This window comes from Bombus bifarius, unplaced genomic scaffold (genome assembly GCF_011952205.1).
Source record: "Bombus bifarius isolate JDL3187 unplaced genomic scaffold, Bbif_JDL3187 scf7180000007966, whole genome shotgun sequence".
In the NCBI taxonomy this organism is placed as follows: Eukaryota; Metazoa; Arthropoda; class Insecta; order Hymenoptera; family Apidae; genus Bombus; species Bombus bifarius.
Window position 1 is genome coordinate 5,822,423 of NW_022884352.1, and position 21,065 is coordinate 5,843,487.

The window sequence follows — 21,065 nt, forward strand, 5'->3', positions numbered from 1 at the left end:
AGTTGCACCGAGCTCGCTAAATCTGTTCAACTGCGCCATATATACTTCAGCCAGTATCAAGGAACACCAGCAACGCATTCCATCGAACATACTCACGAATCGTATCCCGTACAAAGTAGTAGACCGAGCGTGGTAGGAAAAATGGAAGAAATCGGTGCACCGTGGTGGGTGAAAAGGCAGGCGGCCCGCTGTAGAAGCGCGTTTCCGTGAACACGAAATCCGCGGAAGCGAAGGGGGCAACCGGTCTGTGGAAATCCGTATCGGAGACGCGAGCGCGTACCGCGGGCAGAAAGGAGCGGGCTGAGAGAAGCGGTCAGGCAGCGTATCCACCCACGACGTGGCATACTGTAACGAGGCTACAGTCCATTAAGTGCGTACGGCTATTATGGCTAATGCATTACGGGGCAATAAAAAACGGGAAGTATAGCACGGCGGGCCGCGTGCGCACGCTCGGCAACCGGACCACATTCCATGTCGGACGAGTATGTACGCGCTGCTCAATGCATTGCCTTCAAGTACAACGCTCGTAGATACGACGACGACGACGACGACACGCGCGCGCACACAGCCGATCGAACATCCAGACGCGATCCATCCAGTCTAGTCGGCACGAACGACCTTTTTTTAACCCTGCCACGCTCTTTCGGTCGTTTTCAACGTAATCGTATGATTCTGGCGTCGAGAAGTTTCTAAAACGCGGGAAAACTGTCATTGGTACGCGTGATTTTCCCTTTTAATTTTATGTTAAACGTTCTTCCAAAATAGTAGGAGTTCGTTTCGACCGATGAAACGAGCAAAATTGGGATATAAATATTTAGATCTTTTAGATTTTTAAGGTAATTTCATATTTTCACGAGTGTAACTATAAAAGTGGAATTTATATTCCGTTTCTAAATATTAGAACGAACTTTTGCATATTTTATGTATTCTTGAATATTATGTACATGCTGTACGCTTTTACGTTTCCAATAAATGCATGAACGTATGCAGTACAGTTATTAGCGTCTGAGGTTGGATATCGATTTGTGTAGATACCGATGAGTTTCTTCGATGTTGGAAGATTTGTTTGGATTCTGACGATGTACTTCCATAGGTGAAGAATAGCTTTAGATCTCGACGACGTTTTTCAATGTTGCAACATCTGTTTGGATTCCGATGACGTTCTTCGATAAGTAGAAGAAGGTTCGTTCAAATTCTGACGATTACCTGCGATGTTGAAAGATCTGTTCGGACTTTGACGATGTTCTTTGATAGTCGGAAGAGGTTCGGTTCAGACTTTGATTTTCTTCGATGTTGCAAAATTTGTTTGAATTCTGATTTTCTTCGATACTTGCAGGAATATTCTCCTTCTTCACGTGTAACTGCCACGTACTAAGCATAAAAATATTCCGCATACGAATAGCCACGGTGACGGAATTTTTTCAACAAAAAGGTCATAAAAGTGCATAAGAGAAATTCTCCACGAAAATGGCAGGCGCGAAGGAAAGTTGAATGTTCTCAGTCGGCGCGGCACAAAGTTTAAAAATATCGTAGCTCGGCCCTTCGAGCGGTGAAAATATGAATTTTTTATCTCTCCCTCGCGGACCATATGGCCGGTGCTCATCTCCACGGAGGGGTGGAAAGACAAAAAAGCGGGTCGAAGAGAAAGAGCGGGTCGAAAAAAGCGGAGAAACCGCGTAGCTACGGTATTTTTAGAATAGAATTTCCAAGGTGGTTTCCGTGGTTCCGTGCGACAGCCAGGGAAGAGGAAAGGGTTGCTGCATCCTTCTCTTTTTTTTATTTTCTTCCACGGCTCGCCACCCTGTCGTTTCCGCGTTTAAATTCTTCTCACCCTTTTTCCACCGACTGGAACCCTCTATTTTCCTTTTCAGAGTCGAGCATCCTTCAGCTGTCACTGCATGGCGTTCCTTTCTTCTTTCTCCTTCTTTGCCTAATTTACTTCTCGTCGATTAAGGAAACTTCATCGAGTAGACATTTTCCGAAACTTTTTCTTGTAAGAACTTTCGTCGCTTCGCGTGCCACGAACGTTCGTCTGCCCTGGACGATAAAGATCGGAGAGGTGATTATCTAGTTGATAGATTAATTGTCTTCGTGGAAAACCATCTGTAGACCAACAAAGCGTCAGACCACGTACGCCTGAGGAAGATTCGCGAAATCAAACGTTGGTCGAGGGACGTTCAATACGACGAGCATCTAAATTGGTTTCTACTTCATCTTCTACAACCAGTTTTAATACTGCAACTAACTAGAACTAGAACTGGATCTTTGACGTTTATCTAGATATGCTACACGCGAATGATTACAATAAAGTGATAAGATAAATATAAACAGGGATAATATAGTCATATTTCTATCTCACTGAAAGCCAATACTAATCTCGTGAAAAAGCATTTTATGCGAAACTTTTATAAAAGTAAATGATCATTAAGAATAATACTTTTGAAAAATTCGTTACGTTACTTTACAATAAACATAGTAAGAGGGAAGAAAATATGTCCAAATTTTCATTGATTTCTCGAGACATTTTCAGCTACGCGCTAATGTCTTTCTACCTTTCTTTTTATTCTTTAACGTGAAAAGACATTTCTATCAAATTCTGACTACCTGGAATCGAAAGTACCGATATTTCTTTTTTCTCTCGATCCATCCCTCCGGGCAACGGCGGCTGAATCCGGTAGCCCGTTATTTAAAGGTTCTTTCTCGGCTAATGGTTTTCTCACATGAACATCGAAACGGTACAAACCCCTTCTTTCCGGATATTCGAAACCCTTCGGCAAAGCTAACGAGAAGGTTTCTGCGTTAGGAAGGAAAAAACTGTGACTCGGAATTTTAAAGTCTGTCAACAGGGTTACAAAGTAAGCAAGACGTACATACAGTGGCTACAAAAGGAATATCGTTAAACGATACGAAATTTAATACATTTGGAGCTGACTGATTAGTACGTAAATGCCATGGTAAATATAATGCTATGTTAATACGTTTTGGACCGTGTATTACGATTACAAATTTATATGTTATATTTATATGAAAAAATAAAGATATATAAGTAAGATAAGAAATTATTTCGAAATGAGAAAATTTTTCCTATCGATCGACAAAGTATTAAATGACACACTAACGCTCCATCTTTCTTCTTCTGGTACCATTATCAAATATATCATTGAATGGTCGATCAAATAAATCAAGCGTTTTTTTAGTTAAACGATGTATATACCCGCACCGATAAAGTAAGTGCATTAACCGACAGGTAAATCTTGATTTGAAGAAACACGATATTTTATATGACGAGGCTAAACGGGTCTTTAAGGAAACGATCAGGGACCGGTATCCTGACCCATTTCCAAAGGGTTACGCAGCAACCCTTTCGCCAGCGGAACCTAACGGGCCGCGACTCCTTTTTCCCACATTCTAGTTTCCACGAAACATCGACTACCTGACCTTTCGAAGGGGTGAAAAACAACCCTGGAATTAAGTGGGAATCCCTCGGAGCGCAGGTGACGCCACCAGCCAAGATGAAACGAAATTAATTTCCTGGTTTCTTCGTTTCATCGTCTCGAATCTGCGTTACCGTTACAGTTACCAAGCGAAATTGTAATTCGTGTTTAGTATACGTCAGCTGCGTTTTATCTGCATTTTCTCAGGCTCCTCCGACATGTGTTAGGATGAACCCTATTTTTTTTCTATTTAAATTGAACGAAAATTATATAAATTTAGTGTTGGAATTTGAAATTATCGTAGGTTCGAGATCGAATATTCTTCGCAAGGGAATTAACTCCTTGCTTCATATGTTAGTTTCAGCACTCTAAATTGAAGAATAATAAACATAAATCATATATTTAAGAACTTTGAATATTTTATATTCGTCAAGGTATTACAAATTACAGTAATCGACTCTTCCAATTTCTATCTTTCAATCCACATCTTTGTTTCGACAAACAGAAATCTTCTTTCTTGAGCAAAATTTTGACTCAAAATCGGGACGAAACTCTACAGGTATCGATAACAATTCTTTTGTATTTTCCTCAAACATAATATACTACCTTTCAACAATAGAGAATCATAACACAAAGAACGCAGTTGCTCAAATAGCCGTTAAAAAAGAACCGAACCATCTGATCGTAGTTCTCAAGGAGCATGTTCAGATTCTTTGTTTTCATACACATCGCGACCACGGCTGACGATAAAGCTCAGCGATCGAAGCACGACATCAAGAAATATCAACGTAAGAGATTGGCGAGGTAATCGTGACGAACGAGGATGTCGAACCACCGATGAATCGAAAAGGAAGAACGTTCACATGACCGCGTGGGTACATGAATGAGTCCTATTTTCGCTTATGACTCTTTTCAGCTTTAATTATCTTTAATCCGTGCTATAAACTACCCGCACGATGTAAATAGGCTCGGAAATGTCAATCTAAAAGTTGGAAGGGACCCGTGAATGGTCGGTTGTACCGAATACGAAAAGAAAAGCCAGCCGGCTCCTGGGAACACTGGCTCCGGATCGTTTTTAATCGTTCGTTCCCGCTTTTGTTTCATCCAGCGCCAGTTAATTCGGCACATTGTTACTCCATTATGTTTACGATTGAACCTTTACAAGAATCAAAGCTCGTCCATACGGAGCTCGCGGCGAAAAAAGGGGGAGGTTCCACGTTGGTCGGAGGGTGGCGAAACTCTCAACATTATTGGACAAGAGCTTACCCCTGCTCTCGTAGCTTCCCTTTGAAGGGCGAGCCTGCGCCCTGCCGCTCTTTTGTTTCCACCACTGTAACTATGGAAAACGGGAGAATGCTTCTTTGCATGGAATAACAAACTAACGACTCGCTGTAGGGTCCGCGCTTTTGATCCTTTAGAATTTTATTTCTCCTGACCCCTCTGTCCCGCCAAACTCGCAGATTTATTCGCATTTTTTCGAATTTTATCTTGTAATTATATTTTTAAGCGTTGAAACCTTCAAGATATCAATTTCGATTTTTAAGTTTACGCCATACTCATACTTTTCTTTGTAACATCGATTAGCTGTTAACAATTCGTTCGGAGTCTTACTTAAATCATGGAAAGCTGCAATTTTCCGATTTCCATCTTCGAGCTATCAGATACCGAGGAAGATTTCGTCGTTTCACTTGTACAATGAATCGCTTATTCGTGCTTCGCGGAATTTTATTTTCTAATGATCTCTCCAATCGCCCAGACCTTTAAAATTCGAATCATAGTTTTCAAGTTGCAGCGTCGGACAAGCGAAGAGTTGTCGTTTCTCTTGGTGAAATAAATCACCTAGATCATTCTAAGGTGGTCCGCGAAAATGATAGGAAATTTGACAATAAGCCAGGTTTAATTACTGGAAATATTAAACAACTTGAACATTAAAATTCGAAAAGTCTACCTACGCTGTTTATCTATGCCATATTGATCACATGTATGCGAAAAAGGGACAAGGGACGTAGGAATAGATAACGGTAGAGAGATTAGGGTATCGATCGATAAGGAGCCACTTCCTAATTTTCCCGAGTGAGAAGAGACTATGCGTTTTTCTAAGTGTTCTCTGTCTCAATTAACAACTAACTGAGAAGAGAGCGGGATAATCGTCACCCCTGTGAAACGAATCGCCGATAAGCGATGACGATGACACGGGCACCCCGTTTCAGCTAGTAAAATGTGGGAGGGTCTAACGGAGGGTTGAAGAGCTTGCGTGACGTCATTGGCCGACACAGCACCCTGGCGATTCTGCGCGGGGTGCAAGTTGACTTCGCCGTATCGCGCGTGGATATTTCCAACCCCCGGTACGAATTTCGAAAAATATTTGGTTATTCTGTGTCGGAGTGAGAGATCGTTCTTCGACCCCTTCGTTCTTTGTTTTCTTTATTAAATATTTGTTTAGAGATACATCGGGGGCTATCGAGGGTCTGCGCGTTAAATGTTGGAATTCTAACTTTTGCTTTTCGAAATCAAATGAGGGAACGATTGCGATTTTTTTTTTAACGTTATAATTATACATGGACTAAATTGGAAAACATTAGCTTGGTTATTCTCCTAGAAATTCCAAGAAGGAACTCCGTGTGTATACGGTAGGTTACGATATACAAACACGTAACCGAGTCTGTATTATCTAAACCGAGACCAGGCGTAGTTAAACGAACGTTCCTATAACGGATATACGCAATCATTTGTTGGGCATCACGAATAAATTCCATATGCCAAAGAAAGAACAGTCGAACACGATACAGAAACGTCTGGTCAGTTTCAATTTTCCGAATATCAGCTACCATTATTCAAACTGATAAAGTGCTATTATTGAAACCGTCGGGTTATTCAAACCACTTTCCCTCCGATCAGTCCGGATATTGTTATACGTGGTTCCACTGTGCTTGTACTTTCTCCCTAGACGATCGTAATTTTCCTTATAATTCAGAATCTAACAATAAATCAGTTTACTTTTGCTTCTGCGAATTCCAAAGAACACAAACGTGTTTCTCGTAATATCGAGCCTATTTCTGGGCCCACCCACAAACCCCCTCCACTCGCACGGACTCGAGGGTGAGTCCGCGATAAGAAGAAGCACGTGGACGACGCATCGAAAGCCGCCCCGGGGCGCAGCACGCCGCTCGCCAGCCGGTGGACGAGTGCCACGACAGTAGACGAAGAGCAGAAGAACTTCGTAGGAGCGGTTTGTGTGCGTGGCGGCGGTGGCACACACGCTTCCTTCTCTTTTCTTCCCTCGTTTAGCCTCGCGGAGTGCGTGTATCCGCGGTTCTCTCTCGGTAGGCTCCGGTTCAGTCAGCGGCGCGGCGAACATCGCAGTCCGTTGGTTCGGGTGCGAGCGAGACAGAAAAGACAGAAAACCGCGTGGGGAGAACGCGAGCTGTCTGGGTTGGGAACCGGGACGCGGAGAGGGTGTCAGAGGCGAGGTGGAACGACGGCGGAGGCGGGGAGAACCCGACGTGTCGTTCCGTCTGACGGGGTGGGGCATCGTTCCAGGACAGCTTTGGTGGGGACAACGAACCGCAGCGTTCGTTCCTAAGCGGCGAAGGAAGGGGCAGAGAAGTGGCACCGCTCCCCTCCACTCTGTCTCTCTCTTACCCTTCGGAGGGGTTCAGTCATCTCGCGCCAGCCGAGCCACGCGCACTCGCTTGTTTTACGTTCTGGGCTCGGTGAAAGATTCTCTCTCTGCTTCGGACGCCTCTACGTTCTCACGCGTTCTCTCTCGACCACGGATCGTTCGACGTCGTTCTAATAACCCCGTGAAAAACGGGGGTTGAACCGTCGATTTAGCAGCGGACCGCGCGCGGTCTCGCGGGATCGTGCCAGCGTCTCCTCTTTTTTTTTCCTTCTCCCTCGGATCGAGTCGGAGTCAGGATCGCCTTGGCCTATCAGCCCGGTCAGTGGACAGCTAGACACACGGAACCAGACCGCCTCCTCCGGACGGAAGCCACGGAACACCCCCACTTCTTCTTCTGGTCAACCTAAGCCTCCCCCACCAAGCAGCCGGAGTGGAGTGTTCCGCGGTGTAGAGTGGAAGGCACACCGGGTAGCGAGTTTCACGGGTGGAGAACCCGCGGATACGTCGCGATCAACCCCCCAGAAGAATCGCCGGTAAGGTGGAGGACGTTTTTCCATCGTTTCGAGTTGTTTGAACGCGCTGCTTTCGACGCGAAACGTTTTCCCCCTCGTACGTTTCTGCGTCTTATCGTGATCTCGCTCGTTTCGTCCGGTGGACGCGCGCATACCCCACCCTCTGCGGACCATTGCCACCACCAGTTGGCAAACAAACCCTCTCCCCACCCCCTCAGGCGCGAGTAGAGAGAGCCGAGCTAGGGAAGAGAGGACAGTGGCATCATCGCGCGCCGCCAATTCTCGACTTCTCTTCGTGAATTCGCGCTGGTACCGGGGACTTCCGGTTCCACGGCGTCGTCGAAGGGTCGCCGGAGTCGTCGTTCGTGTTGCGTCGAATTAAGTGATCCGTTTCGTGGATGTCCATCGGATGACAGTGCAACTTGTTGGGGGAAAAAGAGAAAGAAAAAAACAACAGGGCCAGTGCTTTTTTTCTCTTCGTGGACGGTGTGCAAATATACGATCGATGTGACAAGTTTTTCGTGACCAGTGTGACTCGAGGGAATAGATTACCGGAGACAAGCTTGGTGATCGATACCTGGCTCGCAACCTCAGTCGGTTCGAACTGATCGGTGTTAACGCGATGCCAAAGTGATACACTCCGCCACACGAAACTTTAGACAGAGCCACCGTACTATACGAGTGAGTGATGAGACACGGCGACGACACGCGATCGGGTGAAGTTTCCCTCTTCGTGTAGGAAAATCGACGTAAGGAAGTTACGACCAACGACTATCGTCAGACCCATCCACCTTTCATTGAATTCCGGGATCTCATCGCCGGGAGAGCGCTACTATGTTCACCAAACGAGAGACAAGAAGCGGAGGAAACGGAGATACTCGTTGAGAAAGGGAGAAATAGAGAGAGAGAGAAAGAGAGAGAAGTCGAGGTAAATACCTGAAGAGTCTTACCCTCTAACTAGACCTTAGAAGAATCGTCGACAATAATCTCGCGCTTTAGGAAAAAAAAGCAAAAAGGCGCGGAAATATGGCAAGTCTGCCTCCGTCTAGTAGAAATATCGTTAGCGAGCAGAATGTTCCGTTGCTGAGTTTCGGGAAAGCCATTAAAACGGGTCGCGGAGCAGGTTTATTTATAATTTATACGAGCGAGTGAACATTGCCGCGCGCCTGCAGTAACAAAGTATTTGAATTATGTCAGGGAAGTGATGGGTTATTGCAGGGGAGGGCTGTAAAGTAGTTGGCAGCCACTTAGCCTCGGATTTTGAGAGGTGCGCGTTTCACAGGCCGGATTTAGCATGGACGCATTGTTCTTTCGTAGCAGAAGGAAAAATTTCGCGGCTGACACCCGACTACGAGAATATTCTTTCGCGCGAGACCGAGTTCATCCGACTCTCAGGATTATATTCTAAAAACGCACATGTTACATGTCTGTCGAATGGCGTGAATCCTCTCGACCTGCACAGATACACGTAATTACCAGTAAGAGAATATCGCGTTCGGTTAGAGCGGAAAATTAGCGCTGCTCACGGTCTGGCCGGGTGGAAATAACTGAGAAACGCTGGCTGATTTCACGCGACGATGTTATCTTAGCGGGATTTTAAGAAACCAACCACGGAAAGAAACACGTTATCGGAACCGGGGGTTGGCCGGGGGTGAATTTTTATGGCGAACCATGCCTGACGATTTCTTCGTCCCGAGAGCCTGTAATCAGAATCACGGCTCTCGATAAGCACTGCCCCTGTTCGTTTTCAGAACTTCCTCCTTCGTGTTCGATAAAGGTGTGCACACCGAGAATTAACCATCCCGCCTTGTATATTTCCTTCGCCTTTTTTTCTTCCTCTTTTCTTTTCAACCACTGCTGAGACGTTGAAAATGAGGCTTGTAATTTGCCGTCTCGAGAGAAAGAAAAAAGAACAAAGAGTCTTGGAACAGGTGGTGTTTTCATGTTCCATGCAGTGTCGTTTGGAAATTTTCCCCTTACACTTATCGGATTCGATCTCGTTTACGCTGGCCTCGCGGGTTTATCGTTCGTTTCTGTTCTCGCGTAGCTGCGATCGATTTGGTAAGTGAAACCATATGTATATCTATGGTGAAATGTTTGCTGGAAATATTAGAAGGATTAGCGTGACGTATCTTCTTCGTTTCGATTCACGATGGATGACAAGCATGTTGGTCGTATACCGAAATCTCTAGTGTTCTTTTCTAATCCTCTGTGATTATTATGATTTGAATTATTATGATTTTGAATGATGATCCATACGATCGAAATGGATTCTCTATTTCAATAGATATAATCGGATACTGTACGTATATATAGTTTCTGTACGTTTGCTTTTAGTGTTTCTCGCCTTTCGTGTATTGCACGCTCTTTACGAAGGAAATATTTAAAACAGAAGAGATACAAACGCGGAGAAGAATCGGAGGAGAACATCAAGGTTGAATTATGATCTTTTTTCCGCTCTTTCGCTCGAAACTCTCCTCTGTAAAGAGACTAAAAACCGGCGTGCGAGTTGAAGGTTTTGCGCGAACCTTCTTCCTTTTTCAGCCTCGAAATACGTGCAATCCACCCCGCGAATTCCTAAAGTAAATCGCAAGAAGCAGCTGCTCGTCCGATCGCTGCGCCAAATTAGACCCGCGACTCTTCTCCAAGGAATCTTTCTTATTACCCTTTAAACCGACAAAACCCCTCGCGATATAGCCATTTAGGATCGATCTACCGACACGTTCTAAAGTAAACAGGCCGTAGGAAGAAAAGAGAGGGAAGAAAAGAAAAAAGAGACGCGTAAGAAACCGCGAAGGGGAGAGATCGGTGTAAAAAAGACAATTGGCAAGAAAGACTCTAGATAAAGGAATGAAGAAATCAACGAGGGAAGAGTGCACACTTGTTGATACACGCGGATGCGAATCTGGTGGAAAGGAGGAAAGGACGAGGAGAGAAAAAGAGGGCGAGGAGGTTGCGGTGGCTTTGGCGAAAGAGGGGAGGAAAGAAAACCTCGAAACAATTGGAGGCGCGGAGGCGGCCGCATTTCATGTTGCCTGGCATCGGCTCCCTTTAAAGAGTCTCTTGCTTTTTGTTAGCTCTTCGAAAATTATGATTGTTTGTCCGCGAGATTTACTGCTGCCGCGGCCCTCTCAGTGCGGTACAACGTAGTCGAGGTGCCCTCCAGGGGCACCCAAAGACTCTTGCCTCCTCCACTCCGAACCGGCGAAGAGGTTGGGGGATGGTTTGCAGAGATTAGAGAATCACGAACGTCGTACTCCACTATGTCGCGCTACCGTCTCCCGTTTCTGCCTCCGCTGCGATCCGCTTCCTTCTTCTTATCCTTTTTTCGCACCGTTGTTTAGTTATCGCCGCCGGTCCCGCGTAATTTGCCCGCGCAAATTAGCGCTGTTTGAATTAGCTGATCTCAGGCCGTGATTAAAAATTTCCATCCAGTGACCGGGATTTAAGTAGGTGCTTTTCCTTTCCTCTTCTTGGTTTCTTCGTTTCGAGTATTTCTTTTCTTTTCTTTTGTTTCTTTTTGTTTGGTTTAAAGAATGCTTTGAAAGTTCGAGACTTTCGTTGGGGTTATTGACAGGTCGGATGATTTGGAGGTTAAGAAAGTTTCATCAAGCTGAAGTTTCTAGTGTTGCTATGTTTTTTTTAATTCGCTTTAAAAAGGAATTAGCCTGACGCGACGAATAAAAATGGTTTTCGTGTTTGATATTATCGGCGAGTTAAGTGATTTGGAAATTAGGAAAGATTTGCCGACGAAAGATAGTATAGGAGTACTTTTCCTTATTAGACTTAAAAAGTATCTGGTCTCGCGCAACGATGAAAAAATTTCCACCGAATAACCGGGCTTTTCCATACGTTTTTTTCCCCGTTTAGAGAGACAGTTTCTACGTTTAATGCTTGGAATTATCGACGAATCAATGATAGTTCTATCAATGAGAAAGACGATAAGAAATGGTAGAGGCAAATCATTTTCAAGTAACTGCAGTTTATGAATCACTTAAAAATAATAGAGTAGGTACACGGAGAGAGAAGACCTTTTAAAAAGAAAACGATCTTCGACACAGAAGAAGGATTCCCTATTAGCACGTTTATTAACCTATTTTACATGACAACATGTAAACCGATTTTACACGACGACGCACGTTTCATTCGGACTCCGGTAAAAATAATCTAATGAATCTGTAATCGTTCGCGGAATATGTGATGAAATATTTATTGAAATCGATGACTGCGGTAAAGAGGAGTCGACGTGGAGAGGATGGGAGAACATCCCATTCGTGTTGTACGCGTATCACGAGCGAGGAAATGGGGAAACTGTAAAACTTGTTTCCAAGCTTTTTTTCTGGTCTCGATGGTGGATTCAAGGCTCGACGATCACGTTCGATCGTAAAACATCGACTTGCGAGCTCGATACTCACGGTATTTCCGTTGATTTATTCGGCATCTTATTGTGCCTCCGAACTAAACCCGGCCTGACCATCCCAAAATGTGACTTTCTCTCTTTCTCGCCCTCTCTCCTTTCGTTCATCTTGCTCGCGGACCTGGCGATCGCTCTATAAATTTCACGAGTCTTTCGAACCCTATATTTTCTCGTTATCCTCGCGTTTTGCACGACACGTTTTATTAAAGTACGATAATTTTACGAGGCGCAGCCTCCATCCCCCGTCATTCGTTCTTTCTACTCCTACCCGCCATACCTCGTCTCTCTCTCTCTCTCTCTCTTTCTCTCTTTCTCTCCATATTCGCCACTATCCGCCACCCAGGCGAACGCTCTTTTTCCCTCCGTTTCACGGTTTTGTCGGGTCACGAATTGTTGTTCGCGTGTGCCCTCGCGGCAAGAAGAAAAGATAAGAAGAATCAGCCGATAGATCGGGTTTCGCGTGGAAATGAATTCTTCTTGGTCTAACGCGTTCCGAATCGCTCGAATTCTCGACAGTTCTGGTCCCTTTAGATCCGCAAAGAAACGGGCTACGTGTGCCGGATTGCGTGTTTGGTAAATTGGACCGACGAAACTTCTTGCCTAATCTATAAAATCGAATTAAGCGGCCTGGTGTTCACACGGGCATGTTACAATATAATCTTCTTGCTTCCGAATCCCTTTCGCCGTACGTGTCAGTGGAAACTGTTGTTCTCTAGCTTCTTTCATTCCTGTGACTTATTCGTTTATTTATTTACGACGAATCGAGTATCGTTTAACGAGACTATTGACTGCGACATCTGTTGAACGGAATTAGCGTGATCGTCAAAAATACAAACTTCTACAAGCGTGAACCGGTAACGATGAAAATATTGAGAGATGGTGAGATACAGAAAGTTAAAGCAACGGCCCTCGGGTGTTTGATCGGAAGTTCCCGAACAATTATTCAATTACCATCGATCGACAAAGCGTGGGGGGAACGAAGGGAAGATCAGAAGGCATCAGAGAGAGCGTTCTCGAGGCGGGTCGTTCGTATACGTCCGACTGTACCTTCCTCGGGAAGGCAGCTCGGCAGTAAAAGGCCTAAAGTTTTTAATACTTTCAGTTGTTTTTATGGCGGCTGGCATTTGCTCTTTTTTATTGTTCGTCTCCTCTTTCCTTCTCCCTCATGGCAACACGCACACGACCCTTCAACCACGATCAACGGAGAAAGAGAGACGGACAGGCAGACAGACAGACAGAGAAACAGTAAAGAAAAGAATGGAAGAGAAAACGAACGCGAACAAGAAAGAAAGAAAGGAGGCGATGGAACGCGCGTACACGCGGTGCAAAAGAGAAAGAGGGGGCATCCAAACGAGAGAAAGACCTCAGTCAGCCTTCTCTGATGTACGACTCGGCGGTCCGCGTGAAAAAAATCCCATAAACCAGTAAAAAAGCACGGGGTCTGTGGGCCAGAAGGGACGGGAGGGACGAAACAGGCGGGATAAGGGAGGAAGAAGAAGAAGAAGAAGAAGAAGAAGAAGAAGAAGAAGAAGAAGACGAGGAGATGGAGGGCCCAGTATCGCTAAAGGAATTCCTCTTATGACGAACCACGCGTGATTTTCTCTCATTCCCCCCTCCCTTCGAACCTTCCAGTCCGAATGTGCACTTCTTCACCTCCCTTTACAACCATTCTCCCATTTCTTCTTCTTCTTCTTCTTCTCTTCCCATTGCCTTTCTGTTGTCTTTGTCGTTACGCGTGTGCTTCGCTCTGCCCGGCCGTATTCTTCTTCTCTTACCCTCGGGCCGTGCTTCGACGCGGCCGTGAAACCGCGGCGATCTCGATGCACGAATTAAAAAGCGAAGACAGAAGAATTTCGAATGACTAATGACGGCCACATGTGCCGGCGTCGCGTCTATTCTTCTTCGTGCATCCTCGCCGCGATGCTGAACACGAGGATCTCGTGTTGCTTTGTCGCACCGAGAGAGAGCACACTCTATCGATTTCGTATTCGTCGTTTTCCACGCCGCCACCGCTGGATACTCTATTAGGTGACTTAGGCCGAGGCACAGATCCATCGAGAGCGAGCCGTGTGTGCCGAGAAGAGGATTTACGAGCGTGGCGTACGTCTTTGATGCAAATCTCGCTTGACGTTGTCGACGTCTCGTCCATGAATATTCCCGTTTCTGTTTCGTAACGGATCTGAAAAATCCGACGTTAACGCTTCAACTACGAACGAATAAGCTATAAAATATGTATGAAAGAAACTAAGGTGCAACGTATAGGAGAAAGCTTCTACTTAAGGAAAATCCGACCGAACCTTTGAAAATGCGTCGCTCCAAAATGGATGAAATTTCGGCGAAAAATTACGAATTATTCAGTTTGATTAATCTGGTGTTCTAACATTAAGCGGAACCCTGTTTATGATGGTACGCGCGTTTTGGAAAGTTTTGGCGGCTACCGCATTAGGAATCGAGCAATTTAGACATCGTAAAGTCGTAGAATCTAAGTGGAAAGAATGTTAACGAAAAGAGTATTGAAGAAATCCTTGGAATTCTTTTATATAATCAGAGTGGCGGGAAACAATAAAATTGCAAATGACACGTTGAATTAATGCGACGTTGGTTCTTAATGAGTCAATTTGTGAATTGCAATTTTATAAATTAAGATTGAGATAAACGGAGTATTTGTGATTTTTGATAAATAGGTGACGCTTGCTCGTGGGCGTTTGAAACGATTAATTCAACGAGCGAAAGGATTTCCTTTTCGATTCGTGTTTCGTTTGTTCCACGTTGCGTTCGATGATTGTTACAACGCGTATATGTAAATTTACGCGAGTAAAACACACGCGTGTAATATTGGAAAGAGAATGAGAGGTAGAACGATGAGGAGAAGAGGGAAAAAAGCGAGTCGAAACCAGAGAATACGGATTGTAGTTTTCTGTCAGACTGTAATGGAATATCGCCGCGCGCTCTATGAATAGTTATGGCTCCTTACGCATAAATTAGACCGTAGGAATTAATAGCTAATTCAACAGCTTTTCAATTATCGTCGAAGCGAGAATTCAGTAATACCTGCCTTATAAATATAGATAAGAAACGTTGTTGTAATTTTATCGAGAATGTAAGTCTCATTACTTATTAGCTTTTCTCTTTTCCCCTTTTTCCTCATCTACTAATCGTCTAATATGTTGTTTTCACCATAAATTTTCATAATCGTACAGGAATCCAATTTTCCCAATTCCACTCTGCTTTACGATTTTTCTAATATCGTTTTGATTCTCTAAATTTGTCTAATTTAGTAAGTAGGTAGTCGGTAATTCTTTACAGTACTTAAATTCTCATTTCAGAAGCTGATACGTTACGTTGCGAATTTTTTAATAAATTTTCTGATTATCGGCACTTGAGTTTCTTTATTCGTTGCATTAATTTTCCGTTTAGTTACTGCCGTTTTACTTATATCATAATCAATCTTTCGTAATTTGAAATATCAAATTCACTATCACGGACATAATTCAACCTCGTTTTCTTCTACGTTCCCTTCTAACTCGATAGTAAGGCGTTCACATCAAACCCTTTTATTCTTGCTTACAGATTATGTTGCTTCAGTTTCTCTAAAATGAACGAAGAACGTTCCGTACAGATTATTCAAAACGCTGATTTTTAAACTCAAAAGAAAATAGGTAAAAAAAAGTCATTATCCATGCATCGTTTTCCTTAAACGAACGTGTACAACCTGCTTTCGATTACGGTATATGTCCCTGCAATTTGTCCAGAATAATAAAAAAGCACTCCGTGCAAATTACTGAAAACTCTAATTTTCGAAGACACTACGAAACAAGAAATCATTCTCCGCAGAATTGTTGCTTTTCTTTTTTCTTTTTTTTTTTTTTTACGAAAGAACGTCCATTCCGACTTTGAATCGTATATCGTGCTCTTGTAGATTAAAAATTAAAAGAACCCACGCAAATTACTGAAAACGTCAATCTTCAAAGAGAAAAATAAAAACAGTCGCTCTTCATACGTTGTTTTCTTAAAAAGACCGTCCACGGCCGATGTTGTAGCGTATCGTGGCGATCTTCGAACGGAGTTGGAAAAGGAGAAACGAGACAGAAAGAGGCCGAGATCGGAGCACCATCCGTAATTTCAGATAGAGTCGGTGCCGGGTGTTATTAAACCCGATAGGCCAGCGAATGTTTCTCCCTCGCGGGTGTTCCCCGACTTCAATTTAAATCGGTGACTTTGCTCTTCTGCCTCCCTCCGCCGTGGCCGGTTTCCTCTCCTTTTCCAGCAGACGTGCGTGGCTCGCGCATATTTCTGTCCTTCGAGGCAAGAATCCCTTCGGGATCCTTTCGGCCAACGAACGAAATGGAAAGCTGCGAAACAAGATCTACAGCCTATGCGATTCTTCTCTGGTTATTAAGCAACGATAATTATCAAATTGAATCGTCGATCCATTTGGTCAAGCCTCTTTCGTTCTTCTTTTTCCAGGCCAATGTGTTTCTTCCTTTTCTGGTAGCTCGTTCGACAAACCAATATCCGACCCGTCTGTACTTTGAATCGGGCAATGTATCTCAGAGACGAAGGTGTCGCGAGGAATTTACTAGAAAGTAAAAAGGTTTGTCGTGCGTCGTTGTGGCAACATTGAAGTCAAATTACGCGTGGGGTAATGATACACGGGGAATAAAAAATTGTTAGCAATTTGGATCTCGTATGTCAGTGAGATTGGAATGTCGGTTTATCACCGCTCGATACGAAACGCAGAATTCTGCATGCAACTCTGTCAAACGTGTATCAATAACGTCATTGCGAGTCCGTGGTACTACTTACGGTTTAATTAAGATCGCTCGAGATAAATCTAGACTGGGTCAGTTACACGTGAATTAATGATTTCCATCGATCACGTGCCACTAACCGATTAATAACGGAACGTTGGTAATCGGCCAGCTATCGGTTTAAATATTCCTAATTCGCGTTATAGCCAATAGGTTGAATTTTTACATACGTCGAACCAATAAACCGATATTTTTCATAGATCGAACCACTGGACTAAATTTTTCCGTAGATTGAAATAGTAGATCGAATTTTTCCAAAGATCCAACCATTCGGTTCAAGTACATCGAGATGAACCATCAGCCTCGTTCTTTTTCGAGGCACGTCGAATGTGTGTTTTTTTTTTCATAACATACGATACTGTACAATATTCGCAATTTTTTGTCAAATAAAGGAAGAGTTACATCATGTACAAAATCTTTAACAAAACCCAGAACGATTTCTATTGCAATTTACATAAACGCTCCACAATCCTAAAATCGTACAATTAAATGAAAGAGTATTTGCATTGCTTAGAAAATTTTTATAGAGACTCGGAAGAATTTGTGTTATAATTCAAGTAATATACATGAATTCGTTAAAATAATGATTTTGGCGGCTCAAGATTGATATTTCCATTGTAAAACATGCTACTTAAAAAAAAAATCAATGTTCTTGTAGCTTCTACGTACGTATCATGCTCGAATTATAATAAAATTTATTCCACGAGATCTCCAGGTTTGTTCAAAATTTTGAAAAACTTCAAAAACTTTCCCGGTACAATCATGATGCAGTATACAATCCCATTACGAGTTCGACTTCGTACGATATACATGATACACGCTCATAAACTGTTTCCATAAATATTCCGCTACTTTTGCAAGCAACTGTACTTTCAACCATTTCTGTATAATTCGTTTCTTTCCGCGATTCGTAACAGAAATCATGTCGGACGATGTCTAATTACGCGAAGAGGAGGAGCGTGTCGCGTCGCATCCGAGATCGTTTGTCACGATGATCCCTCCGACAAGTCAATGCCGCGTTCTGGAGTCAAAGAAATCATTCATCACCTCGTGGCATGGCGACTCGAGGCGGTTTGCTGCTCGCGTGCTTCTCCCTGTCAGTCGATCCTCGAACGACGACAGGATGCTCGGCTCCCTCGAAATCCACCACTCGACTCGAGACCTTCCGGTGAACACCCGGAATACCACCTCTGTAGGGGAGAGATGATAGGACAGACTCGAAGAAGTCGAGCCCTCGTGCGGTCGGCTCTTCGCACGATTTTACACCGCGCAATTAAGCCGGCTGATAAGAGCCGATAACGGCCTCGGTTCTCATTCCCTACGTTCAGACTCGAGCGTTCCTGGGTCTCTGGGTTTCCAACACTAATTCTGGTCGGGGGAAGTTGCTCGAAGTCGATAGATAACGGGGACAATTTAGGCAGTTTTTGTCGCGGCATTCCTGAAACAGATGTCAATGGTCAGCCACGGTGTTCGGTTACGAATTAATCTGCCATTGGGAAATTAAGAAAGGTTTTTTATTACAGTTGGGACGGTTTGAAGGTTTAAAAGGCTGAGTTAATAGATTTGTTTGTATCGCCGGATAGATGTCAATGGTCAGACTAGTGTATTTCGTTACGACTTAACAGGGCATTGGGAAATTGGAAAATTGTGAGATCGCAGATGATGATAGATTATTGTATCATATTAGGTGATAGATATCGAGGACATTTCAGGCAGCTTGTGTCGCGGGATTCTCGAAACAGACGTCAGTGGTCAGTCGTTGTGTCTGCTGAATTAATGAATTAATCTGGCAGTGGGAAATTGGAAACGGTTTTATTGTAATCGAAGTGTTTTAGGTTTAGGAGCTGAGTTAGTAGATTTCATTGTTCATTTATTGGTAACATGACGTTGGAATAGTAAGCGCGATGGATGAAATAAAATACATAATGAAAATTACTGCAGCGTTTGATAAATGTCATCTTAGATACAACTTCGTGCGAAGAAAGCGAAAAAACGAAGTTAAAGTAGCGTAGATGAATATACTCGATGTGTGTCCTTGCTTTCTTTCTCGTGCCCATAATTTCTTTGAGTAAAATGGAAAAAAAGCAGGTCGAGATTTGCCAACATTTTCTGCATATTAACGTTCCTTTTCAACTATATATTGGTATATTGTAACAAAAGCTGATCTTTATACTCTATTTTCTCGCTGCTGGAACATGGTAATGTCGCAGTCTTGTTGCAACATGTGCGATTACTATTAAAATTTCCAAACTTGTTTATACACTTGGACATAACCGCAGCATTTTGGCTGCATACACGAGGATAAGCCCCCATCACACTTATCAGTCAAACCTAATGAATTCAATTACATCAACATAAATTAGAATATCTATCACAGTACGTTTTAACATTTTTCTCTTTACAATTTCGTATTTTCACTGTCAGATATTCCGGTCGTGCCTTTGTATGTATCGACGAAATACACGTCAAATCAAACATTGGACGATACTATAAATCCAATTATGTTCATGGAGACGCACCATCCACGATTAGTTTTTACCATAGTAGCGAATTAAGGATCAAGAGATGAAGAACCACGAGTGTTTCTTGCACCTCTCCGAAAAAAAGAGTCTCCATAAGACAAAGAAATTTTCTTTCCGAACGATAATCGAGAGAAATGGAGGAGGCGACAGAAAACAGTCTTCCTACACTGACGAAGTGTGAGATCGAAAACTGTAAGCCGAATCTGGTTTCAATCTGTTCGAGAAAGCTGCGCGAAAGGTTTAAGAATTTTCTTCCTGGACAGCGGCGGAGAAAAATGGAGGAAGTGACAACGAAACAGGAAACGAGCACAGAAGAGGACAGCACCGGGGCCGATGACGGTGTGCGACCGGTTCTCCGGATCGCGTTTTCATCAGCGAGCTCGTGTCGCACGGGTTCGACCGTTATTCAGGAATTAATTCATAATTAGAGCGGCCCACCTATGGGCAGCCTAACCCACATTCCAGTCGCCAGCTGTCCCCGCCAGCACAGCCTCGTTTCCAGCTTTTCTTTTCCTTTCTTCTCTTTTTCCCTCCTTGACTTCTTCCTCCCTCTCCCCCTCCCACCCTAGCGCATTTCTGCCTTGCCACGTCTCCTCTCGTGTCTGGCTCACCTACACAACTTATTTTGCATGGCTTCAGTCGCGTTACCTGCGAACGCACACCGCGTTCCAGCGCTGCTCTCCTCCTGAGAACTGGTCCCAAGTGGATCAGCTGATTGCCGCTGTTCTCCGCCATCCGACGTCGGCTTTTCTCCGCAACGGGGACCTCGACCAGGTCCTTGCATTGTTCCTAAGCGGATTTTCTTCCAGATCTCGAGACTTTATACGTCGACTCTGGTTTATTTTCTTCTACTTCTTAGGTTAGCTTCGCGGTGTTGTTCCTTTTTTCTTTTTTTTTTTTGTAATTGACCGATTCTTATGGACGAGTATTAACGTTACAAATATTAGGATTTCTTCTTGGTGTTTTCTTAGGTTTCGAAGGGAACAGCGACGCGATGTTGTTGCGATCTTATCAGATCGTCAGTATGTGGTTTGACAGGTTACATGAAACTTCGTCATCTTCGTGTTGTCTCTTGAAGTAGATACAGTTTCTTACCAGATATAGTAGATAGCTAGAAATAAGTATTGTTTCTTTTTGTCGATATATCGAGTACTTCTTCGGGAGTAGCAAATTTTTCACAGAACAATTTTAGATCCAGCTTCCTTTCAGAGCATCCTACATTCTCCGGCTACTTCTTCGATAGCGTTTGACCGGTACAATCACATAGAATCGATAACGATCTAATGTAGAAGAAAGAAGCTGTTAGAACGCCAGAAAGTCTGTATGATTGTGACGAATTGTTTGTACGAATTCAAAAGCTAGAATCGACGTTAGATTTGACTATCGATGAAAGAAATAATTTTTGTCCATGGAATTGACAAAAATTCTATGTAGAAAATCAGAGAACGAATATCTTAACACATCAAAATTTCTATATGGCTGTAATGAATTGTCCATGCGAATTCAAAAGTCAAAGATAACAATAGATTTATTTCCCTATCGTAAGATAATAATTTTAGTTAATAATCGCTGATTGTCTAACAGTGTATAGAATCGACAAAAATCCTTACGCGAAATATTAGGAAAGAATCTCTTATTACTTTCTTCGTTAAGACGCCAAAAAGACGTTTCTATCGTCCTAATGAACGAGAGGGACGTTTCGCAAGGAACGCGTGGGAGGTTGGAGGTCTCGGAGGAGGATTAGAAA

The 21,065-nt window shown here is 43.5% G+C and overlaps 1 protein-coding gene across 1 annotated transcript in view; it reads left to right on the forward strand.

Moving 5' to 3' along the window:
- The first annotated feature begins 7,084 nt into the window (after positions 1–7,084).
- The window catches only part of LOC117208904, a 122,818-nt gene continuing 108,837 nt past the window's right edge, over positions 7,085–21,065 (forward strand). Inside the window, exon 1 of the mRNA XM_033450421.1 lies at positions 7,085–8,496. The gene's annotated coding sequence lies outside the window, so the exon portion shown is untranslated. The remainder of the gene's footprint in view (positions 8,497–21,065) is intronic.